We start from the raw sequence: 11,538 nt of genomic DNA on the forward strand, positions 1-11,538 counted from the left end.
CCATTTCAGAGAAGGAATCATCTGAACAACTTGTTGAAAATAAAATGTCCAAATTATCATGTGACGAACACACACTCTGTAAGAATTGATAAATGATATTGAAAAAAATTTCATGTATTTTCTTTTTTGCTCAACTAAACGAAAAGGGAAACAAAAGAATTTGTGCACTTGTCCTATTGTCTATAACTAAAAATAACAGTATTAAGAAAGCTAAAATAATATTTGAGAGATTCATAGTTGTACCAAACCATAGAGGAATCTAATGTATGAAAAAAAATTGACATAAAAGGTGGACAAAAGTATCAAAAGACATACCTGTAGCAAAAATTCTGGTATAAGTAGCTGAAGATTCCTAACTTCACACTGCAAGTAAAAATAATTTCAAAACATGTAGCTGCAGAGCCTAAACTTCACACTGCAAGTGAGGCGAAGAAACTCTAAGCTAAACCCGCAACAATAGAAAGTTGATTCACTCGAATCCGTTTAATTACATAAAAATCCATATGAAGAGAAAGAAGAACAAATTAATTACTGCACGTGGCCAAAAAACTTTGAAATACAACATAAATGAAAATTGAAGCTTCAAATTATTGGGGTCCTAAACAAAAGCAAAATTGAATATAAACAACAAATTCAAATTAAAAAAAAGCAAATATGAAGACACCCAATTCAAATTTTATCAACAGAAGAAAAAAACTAACAATTCGATTTCAAATTCAACGAAAAAACGAAGAAAAGTACAATTTTCAACCACCTAATCGTCTCAAAATGCTAATGTAAAATAAAAAATAAATAAAAATCCAAGGCTCAATGCATGAATTCATAGAAGATTTTATAGATGCAGACAACAAACAAACTAGAAAAAGAAATGCAAGAAATTCAAAACTACTCTTTTTTAACCCAAAAAAATAAAAAATCAAAGCTTCACAACAAAGATGAATCTACTTTTTCTCACGAAAATTAAATTGGAGGAAAACTAATCTCAATTATACAATACCTGGGTGAATATCAGAATCTTGGATAGTAGATGAAAGAAACGGCAGAGGAAGAACAGAAACAATTGAGGGTCTGTTTGGAAAGACACCTAGTAATAAGAATTGGTGTAATTAATAGGATAGTAATTACCAGCCTAGTAATTATGAGGGCTTGTTTATTTACCACAATGTAATTACAGTGTAATTATAATTGTACTGTTTGGTTGCATAAGTGTAATTACAAGGTTATATTAAATTTTAAAAATAAAAGATAATTATCAAAACTTAAAATTTATATTAGGCAAATAAGGACCTTTATAAATGATATTAAATTAAATAATTAATATATAAATTATCTTTTAAAAATATATTAATTAATAAACATACATTCTTACTAATATTATAAAAAATAATTGATTTACATTTTTTAAAATTAGTATATTTTAATTAATTAATGATAAAACTAAAAATACAAGATTTCTTTGAACATCATGAAATGCATGATTGACAAAAATATAAATATTATAAATATAATGTCATAAAATAATTAAAATATTTGACAAAAAGATGATCTATCAAGTCTAACTAAAAATTAAATGGCTTGCAATGTGAAATATCAAGTCAATACTACTAAAATAAATAAAACTAAAAATATAAATAAGTTCTAAATTTAAAATAAAATTTTAAACACAATACTACTCTTATGTCAAATTTCAACATAACGTACATAAATATGATTTGAAAAAAAAAAAAGAAAAACGTAAATTTACAACTTTATTCAACAATGACTTCTACTTTAATTTAAAAATATGAATACTAGCAAAATTATTCTAATGAAAATAATAAACATAGAATAAAAAAAAAGGTAATACGAAAAATTGCAAGAAATCTGTAATGACCCTCAAGGTCATTTTTGTCTTTTTCAATATTTTCTGCATTTAGATCTTTCCTGTAGTGACCTCAAGTCATTTATGACTTGCTGGCACTGACAGTTTGGTTGTCTAGTCGTTAGTTTGAGTTTATGCTCGTTTTCCTATTTTGGAACTCTTGGAGTTTAAATAATTTACTTTGGTCAAAAATCCAGGAAGACAACCTCAGAATAAACTTCTGATGGTTCCATTAGCTTTGAAATGACCAAATTAGATTAATAGCATGGTCAGCTCAAGTCTTAAGCCTTTCAGTGCAAGGTTGAGCCATTATGCATTTTAGCCTTTAAGCTTTAGCCTAAGGTTGACTTTAGTCAACATTTTTGGTAATTGCACTCGAATTCAAATTCTGTCAACGCGATTAGCTCCAGAATGTTGAGTTTGGTCTAAGACGACCTTTCATTCGTGACCCGAAGCATCCGGCCTCATTTTGAGCCTCTTTGTAGAATTGACAAAATTAATGCTTAGGTATGGGATCCAAATTTTGTCGAGACAACCTCAGATGAAAATTTCAACTGCGCCATTGAGTCTGTAATATTGAAACTAGTAGGGTGCCATAGTCCATTTCCACGCACGGGATTCTGAACGAATCCCAAGCACCCCATCGGAGTATTTTTTGAACTCCAATTTCAGTTGATGCAGCCCTTGCTGGTGCATCATATATTGTTCTTCGCGTTCAAAAACCTGGTCCTCGCAATCGTGGGGAATGTTCTAGTAGACCTTCGCATTCGCGAACCTGGTTCTCGCGATTGCAAAGAATGGTTAAGCTGGCCATCGCGAGTGCGAACTTGGTCCTCGCGTTCGCGATAGTCAATTGATTGGTCCTTTTAATTAAGGATCAGCCATTTTTTAGCCCGACCTCCTCCTTTTGTATTTGCGATTTTGGGTGCTAGGAAGCTCTAAATTGGGTGATTCTAAGCCTTGGAGCTTGGTTTTGATTGTGGCTAAACGGTCGAGTGTTCAGGGGAGCATAAAGGTCGTCAGTTTGAGGTACATTCCTCTCGAAAGGGGCTGCCCTAGCTTAGTTTATGCATTAATGGTATTTTTTAAATGTTGGGCTGATTTAGGTCATTTTGAGCATCCATTATTACCCCATTTAGGGGTACAAGCTCAATAATGTGTTTAGCATATTTTCACAAAGTCATTTTTGAGATTTCTATCACGGGTCCCATAATTCCATTTTTGACCTAATTTTGGGTCCATCTCCGAAAAATATGATTTTAGTGTCAAAACGTTCATATTGATGGGGTGATCAACATTTTTATAGCATCGAGGCATTTGGAGTCATGTTCGGCTTCGAGATAGGCTATGGTCTCCTTTTTTTTAATTGAGATTCAATAGGTAGTGTTTAGTATAATTTGCTTGTGGTTTGGATTGTATGTGATGGGTTAGGCTTGACTCTTAATTTATTGCCTCATTATCCAGTCTGAGCGTTAGACTAGGTTGCCTTTATGAGATTTATCGTCTAGTTGGTAAGATTATGGATTATGCCATAGTTTGGCCTTGATTAACCTATTTTAGGTAACTTGTTTGAGCTTTATGATGATTGGCAGATTTGTGCCTTAGACTTGAGATTTGGTTTGATCCGTAAGTTGTTGTAGCTGTTGTTGGCAGAGGTTTAGGAGACTTAATATTCTACATTATTGTAGTACAATTGTATTGGAGCCTTGATGTAGTGGTTTTAACCCAGTTAGGCTTGTAAATTACTATCGGATCCTATTTCTGGATTTAGAGTTGTATTTCCTATACTTTTTTGTCGCCTTTTGGCGGGGCTATCTATGGTTATAAATCTCGAGGTGTTATTTCCCAAATGGATCTAGAGGTATGGATTTACTAGTTGAACACCTGCTCCCTCATTTCCTCCTCCTTGTACCAGTTAGGGTTGAATTCTCTTTTGGGCCATGTGATTAAGTTAGAGGAGTAGAGTTGAGCTTTATGCTTTGATTTGAGGTCGTTGCATTTGTTGGTCCTGTTTCTATGCTCTAGAGGGCAAGGGGATTGTGGAGTCATTATTCTGTCACAACTCGACCTACGGCCTAGTCGTAACACATCGGTCGAAACCCCAAAGGGCTCCAACCAAGCCTCTTGTTCATGTCATAAGCATACATAAGGTAAAGTAAAAGTGGAAACATCATAAGAGAGTCTAAACCATTAATAGAAAAATGAAGAATGTCACCTAACAACATAGACTCGAAACATTTGTCCAACTAGATGCCTCTACTCATGACATGGGCGGGGGCTAAGACATGTGCCTAGCTCACCCTTAATATGTAACATAACAAAAGTCTTTGAAAACAATAACCAACTCGGTGACTACTCCCCGATAAATGAGGACTCACCGCAAACACCGCCGAATAGGAAAGCTTAACTAGCCACTTGGATGAATATGATCTTCAACCTCAACCCCTACATTATGAGAAAATATAGGCAAAAGTATGCATTAGTGTTTGGAATATATTAAGTATGAGGGCATGACATGCAACGTAAATAGTGCGATGCAATGGTCAAGTAAAACATATGATAAGATGAGATAAGTAAAGTCATGAGAAAATCATAATGACCAAAGCATTTTAAAAGCATAATATAAATCATGGAAATACATATGACATCGTACATATGTGAGATAGAAACCATAATCGACAATACGACCATGCGAGCTATAATATGGAATTCCATTGTCTGCCCATTCAATGAAGAAAAAGGGGAATCTACTTGCCAAGGTAGACTCTACCCCACTAGTCGGGTCATACATACATTATATGTAGATCCAATAGCTAGGTCATGAAGACAACCTACGGTGGCACGTAGTTTAAAAGACATGAGGTTGCTACTAGGGCTTTTGATAGAACCCAGACCTCAAGTCCACTCGTGCTTAGTCAAATTCCATGGAATACATATATAGTATAGAAATCATAATAACATATATCATTGTCATGATCATAGGTTTGGAATCATAGCTCATTTTCATAACATACTTGTAATGTGAGAATTGTCCTTCCAACATTACAATCATATTTGCATAATTCATATAGTTAGGTCCTAGGTCACCTCATAGGCCCTAAGTCACCTTACTTCATAGCTTGCACGAAATTCATACCTTGAACTTAGAGTAAAAACTCAATTGCATAACCAATTAACTTGAAAATCATGTAATTGATTTGAAAACATGCATGATCACATACTTTCTTTCAGCCCATACATAATTCATAAAGATAATATCACTGGAAAGTATAATTGAAAATACTCATAATTAATATCATAAACTTTAGACTCATAATTAATATCTTCAATTCAATGCAATAACCATCAATTTATATCAAAATAGACTCATAATCATAATCTGAATTATAATTCATGTAATTGGAATAAAGATCATAAAACCTATAAAATACCATACTTTAATTTGATAGAAAACTTGAGAAATTGATTGGGCTTCATGGATGAAAGAATCCATGAATCAATACACACATACATTAAGTGAGAAAATCAAATAATTTGTAAGAACTTGAGAGTTTTGATGGAGAGTTTGAGTGAATTTACTTGAAGTCTTCAATGAGGTCCTTGACTGTCTTTTCTAGAAAAAGAAATATTTAAGTAGGTGAATTGTAGAAAAATGAATAGAATTAGAGGTTTAGGTAAATTTATAGAATTGAATTAGGTTCATTAACTATCAATTAGAAAAAAAAGTCTAAAGTGCCCTTCTAAAAACTAAATTCCCGCGACGCGAACTTGGCGCGGACTTTACTATTTTATGCATTTCTTCAAAAAATATATCTTTCGATATAGGGGTCCTAAAAATCCACTGAGACTATTTTCCTGCAGATTTGACCCCCTAATCGATATTCCGAACTCGAATTTGCCAAAAAAATTAAGGATAATGCATTACATGAGCGGCTTATTCCGAAGACATTTTTAAGGCATTTATGAGCACTTTGAGGATTGGTACATATTGTATGTGATTGTGTGTGTTGTTTGGTTGCTTGTGATGGCATGAATTACATTGGATCATAGTTTTCTCACGGATGTAGTCGACCCCGGTGCATGCATTGGTTCTTCGCATGGATTTGAGAAAACTGCATTATAATCTAAACTATTTTTTACTAATTTGTTAATGAGGGGTCGTACTGCCTTTACTATCACTATTTTCAGTAGACTGGAGGCATCAAGGATGCACTCATTTTATTATATTGATTCGAGGCATCAAAGATACGCTCATTTTATTATATTAATTCAAGGCATCGAGGATGTGCTCATTTTATGATATTGATTCAAGGTATTGAGGATGCACTAATTTTTATAAAATTGATTTGAGGGATTAATGATATGCTCATTTTACAGATTGATATAAGACTTAGATTGGGACCAGAAGGTATATAGGAGCATTCTCGAGCCCCCAATTGCGATCCCATAGAGGCGCATGGGTCCTACTTCCTAACAAGAACTGGAAATAGCTATATATATCATGGTATGAGGCACTTGGCACAAATGGTACTCGGAGACACACTGTATTACTATTATTATCAGTGTATCTGTATAAGCCATGTATTCCTTATTTAGTTTAGTAGCTCGACTACCGACCGATACCAGGTCTAGGGGGTTATCATGTTGTATTGTTATTATTCTTCTTTTCTCATTATTATTATTATTTGGTTCTTTTCTTCCGGTGTGATAGTCCATTGCCTATTATTTTGAACTAAGAAGTTAGGCTTACCTACTAGTGGATTAATAGTAAGTGTCATTATGACTTGAGAAATCTGATCGTTATAAAGTGGCATCAGAGCTTAGGTTTGCTGGTATCATCGGTATAAGAGCATGTGCCTAGTAGAGTCCTGCAGATTGGTGCGGAGAGGTCCGTATTCTATCTTCGGGAGGCTATAGGGCATTTTAGGAAAACTTCATTCTTGATTCCTTATCGTGTGGAGTTTTTTTGATCAACCTCTAAATATTTTCTTAGAATTTATTCTTCCTTAGATGGATAATACAAGCTTTTTGATGGGCATGGTTGGAGCATCAACACAGACTACCCAGGCTTCAGCAGTATCTATGAATACCTCGACTTATTTGGATCCAGTGTTGGAGATTTTGCATCTTAATAAGTATATAGCACAAATAGATATGGTTTTGGGTGCATCGAGCGGCACTTATCCTAGAGTTGGACTTATAGGTCCTCGGTAGGGTTCTTCATTGGTCTCTGAGTATGTGATAGAGTTCCTACATTGGATAGGGCATGTCCTATAATAATTCCTATAGAGCAAGACATGACTCAGCGATTTATTGAGGGATTGATTTTGCCGCTCCACCTAGCATCACAGCACTTGATAGCGGTAGGATTACTTTTCCCCAAGTAGTCAATTATATGAGGTCTATAGAACATGCATTTATGGAGACTTACAGAGGTGAAGGTAGGAGATCTTGCCATCAGCGCAGGAGAGGTAGCACATGGCTCTAAGGTAGGCATTATCCTTGGGAGGGCTACCTTCATCCTCGACCTACTGTACCCATGGTGAAAGCACATCAGGTTCCAGGTGGTCCTATGATAAGTTATGGTACCCACCATACACAGAGTTTATGACAAATATCTCAGGGTTTGTTATCTGAGCATTTAGGTTTTGGGGCTCATACTAATTCAGCTAGTTTATCTCAGCGGGTTGTGTTTGGTGGGAAGTGTTTTACATGTGGTGAGTTTAGGCATTCGGCTAGGAAATGTCCTACAGTAGCACATCGCAGGTGATAGGCTCAACAGGATCGGGTTCGTAGAGCTCAAGGTCAATCAGTTAGGGGTGGTACCCCAAGTGTTGTGGTTAGTGGTTCAGCTATTCAGTTCGAGGCCAAGCGCATTCTATACCATGCTTCTACAGTTCAGACAGAGAACGAGGCTCCAAGTATCAATTAGATTTGTGTAAATTTTATTTCTAGGACCTTCCTTGCTTGTAGTGCTTAGGTATTGGGGTCTTCGTACCCATCTGTGATTTCTTGGCTTGTTAGATCCATATTGTGAATTTGGTAATTACTCTACATGAACTTATGTGGGCATGTTTGCTAGTCTAATTACATGCTTATTGTTTTCTATGACATCTTTACTTAAAACTATTTGTATATATTTCTCTTCCCTAGGTAATTTCTTTTAATAGTGGATCATTTTGGTTTTACTGTTATGTGGCAGTAGTGGTAGAATTATACCTTGTGAATGTTGAGCTTAGTTGATTTCTCTAGTGTATTTATGCTTATCCATTCTAGAATTTTCTTGATTTAGTCATTTCCCTTTCTAGTTTGCCCCTAGTGTGCTTAGCTAGTGTGAGGTTTCTGGCGAGAGAAGGGTGTGTCAGTAGTTGTGGCCATTGTGGTCTACTATAGATATCGTTCATCAATTATTTCTTTCTTCAACTTTCTATTCTTAGACCCTTGGGTGGCAAAGTTAGGGTTTGCCTTTTGAATTGACTGGGTTATCTCTTCATGGTGAGTTTGATGGTAAAGTCATTGGTTTAACTAATTGTGCGATGCGATCTCAGATGGCTATGTTTTAGTTGGGAAGACTGGAAATGAATTGTCTTTGGTTATTCTAAGTATAGTAATATTTTAGCGTGAAGTGTCATGTAAAGAAGGTTCTATTGGGATTCATGGAAGAGGTAGAGTAATACAGTTGTGATCAACCAATAATTAGCGAAAGAGGGATGAATGTAGAGCAAGGGCGTTCACATTGATGAGACGTGGTTTATCAGAATTTCCATGGTGTGCCCTTGTGACTATTGAACTTTTAGATTGTTTAATCACTAGGTCTCAAAAATTTCAGTCACAAGCTTGTTTAACCTTACAACTTGGACTATCTTCAATCTCGGTTTTCATATTGTACCTTGGTTCTGCCGATAAATTACAATGGGTGTGTCGATGGTTTAAAGAGTCATATTGTTGATTTGGGCCTACTGTTGTAGTATCTTTTGACTAATTCAAACTTTGGCTTCCATGGGCGAATGGAATTTCTGTTAGAAATCTCAACCTCAGGATGGAGTGAAACTAATTCATGGAATCACCTCCTGATTTCTTGATTGAGGTGTGAGGTTCTTATGTGTCATTATGGTTAGTTGGCAATGTTCCTTGTGGTGTTCATCACGGTGGTTTGGTTTTATTTTGGGTCACTCTCGAAAAAGGGTTTAATATGCTAATAATTTACTTATTGGGTCAGTTTTGCTCCTGGATTGGTGGTTTACTCAATTTGCGCTCGTGGAGTGGTACATAGACTCATGGCATCAGATTTTATTGTGTTTGGGTTGGATTCTTATATTTGTTCAATTTGTAAAAAAACTCGGTTGGTAGTAGAGTGATATTGAAGTTAGTTTTAGTGCAATGTTTCTACCCATGAGTTTGGTTGTCCCTTAGAGTAGCCTTTTCAATTTTGAAAGCTAGATTTCAGACTCAAGTTATTGGTTTTGGGTGTTATCGGATTAGAACTTTGGGTTTGTGTCCAGAGTTGAGTTGCTTATGTTGAGTTTTTAGCGCTCTTTAATGCTCAGGTGGTGCTTTCATTTCCTTTGTAGTTATTTGGGCAGTATTCAGATAGTGCAGGGAATTGTTACTGTGGTTTAGGATGGGTAGGATACCCATGATGACTAAAGAGTCTTGAGTATGGAGTCTAAAGTAAAGAATATGACATGGGAGTTATTTAACATCTTCTCTTGGCTGTTGGTTGCCTAATTCTGAGAAATCTGTATAGTTTTAGTTTATCTCAGGTTAGTCTATTGTGTTCAGTTGAGTTTGTTTCGGTTGGATAGAGGTCAGTATCAAAAGAAAGGAATTGGAAGTTGGATTGAGTTATGGAGAAGAAAATTGAATTTGGGAGTGTTCTCTTGGCTTGAGTTATGGGTTGACATTGCCCAACCCGAGAAGGTACGTGTAGGCCTGGCAGAGCTTGCGGGCCTAGCTTTCTAATCTTTTCATGCCCTTGGGTTCTTTTCTATCCTTTTAACTTTCTAAGACTAAAGTTCTTTTAGTAGTGGATATTGTAATGACCCTCCAAGTCATTTTTATCTTTTTCCATATTTTCAGCATTTAGAGATTTTCTGTAGCGACCTCAAGTCATTTATGACTTACTAGCACTAACAATTTGGTTGTCTGGTCGTTCATTTGGGTTTTATGCCCATTTCCCTATTTTGGAACTCTTGGAGTTTAAACAAATGACTTCAGTCAAAATTCCAGAAAAATAACCTCAGAATAGGCTTCCAATAGTTCCATTTGCTCCAAAATAGACAAATTAGGCTAGTAGCATGATCGGCTCGAGTCTTGAGCCTTTTGGTGCGGGTTTGAGCCATTAGGGTTTTAGCCTTTAAGTTTTGGTCTAAGGTTAACTTTAATCAACATTCTTGGTAAATGCGCTTGGATGGAAATTTCGTCAGCACAGTTAGCTCCGAAATTTCAAGTTTGGTCTAGAATGACCTTTCGTTCGTGTCCCAAGGCTTTCGGTCTCATTTTGAGCCTCTTTGTAGAATTGGCAAAATTTATGCTTGGGTGTGGGACCTATACTTTGTCAAGACGACCTTAAATGGAAATTTTGACTGCATTATTGAGTTTAAAATATTAAATTTAGTGGGGTAGCATAATTCATTTGCACACACGGGATTTCGAATGAATCCCGAACACCTCGTTGGAGTATTTTTCCAACTCCAATTTGAGCTGATGCAACCGTTGCTGATGCATCATGGATTGTTCTTCGCATTCACAAACATGGTCCTTGTAATCGCTAGGAATGGTCCAACAGACCTTTGCGTCCGCGAACCTGCTTCTCGCGATCACGAAGAATGGTTAAGCTGGCCATTACGATCGCGAACCTAGTCTTCGCATTCGCAATAGTCAATTGACTGGTCCTTTTAATTAAGGATCATCCATTTTCAGCCTGACCTTCTCTTTTTGTATTTGCGATTTTGGGAGCTAGAAATCTCCAAATTGGGTGATTCTAAGTCCTAGAGCTTTATTGTGATTGTGGCTACACAGTGGAGTGTTCGGGGGAGCATGGAGGTCATCGATTTGAGGTACATTCCTCACCAAAGTGACTGCCCTAGCTTGGTTTAAGCTTTAATGGTGTTTTTAAATATTAGGCTGATTTAGGTCGTTTTGAGCATCGATTACTGCCCCATTTTGGGGTACAAGCTCAATAATGCGTTTAGAACATTTTTACGGAGTCATTTTTGGGATTTCCATCGTGAGTCCCATAATTTCGCTTTTGACCCAATTTTGGGTTCGTCTCTGAAAATTTTGATTTTAGTATCAAAACGTTCGTATTGATAGGGTGATCAATATTTTGATAGCGTGGAGGCATTTGGATTGGAGCAAAAAGATATCAGAAAGTGGACTTAGAGCGTGCGTGTTCGACTTCGGGGTAGGCTACGGTCTCTTTTCTTTTGATTGAGCTTCAATAGGTATTGTTTAGTATAATTTGCATGTGGTTTAGATTGTATGTGATGGGTTAGGCTTCACTCCTAATTTATTGCTTCATTGTCCTAGTATGAGCCTTAGGCTAGTTTGCCTTTATGAGATTTCTCGTCTAGTTGGTAAGATTGTGGATTATTCCTTAATATAGCCTTGATTAACCTACTTTAGGTGACATGTTCTATGTCTATGGTGATTGGAAGATTTGTGCTTTAGACTTG

The 11,538-nt window shown here is 36.1% G+C and overlaps 1 long non-coding RNA gene across 5 annotated transcripts in view; it reads right to left on the reverse strand.

Moving 5' to 3' along the window:
• The window catches only part of LOC129870877 (uncharacterized), a 43,539-nt gene extending 42,461 nt beyond the window's left edge, over positions 1 to 1,078 (reverse strand). For all 5 annotated transcript variants that reach the window (XR_008762146.1, XR_008762148.1, XR_008762144.1 and 2 more), the window contains exons 1-2: positions 998 to 1,078; positions 316 to 363 (exon numbers count right to left, since the gene is read on the reverse strand). This is a non-coding gene — a long non-coding RNA (uncharacterized LOC129870877). The remainder of the gene's footprint in view (positions 1 to 315; positions 364 to 997) is intronic.
• Between the last annotated feature and the right edge of the window lie 10,460 nt (positions 1,079 to 11,538).

This window comes from Solanum dulcamara, chromosome 10 (assembly GCF_947179165.1).
Source record: "Solanum dulcamara chromosome 10, daSolDulc1.2, whole genome shotgun sequence".
Classification (NCBI taxonomy): domain Eukaryota; kingdom Viridiplantae; phylum Streptophyta; class Magnoliopsida; order Solanales; family Solanaceae; genus Solanum; species Solanum dulcamara.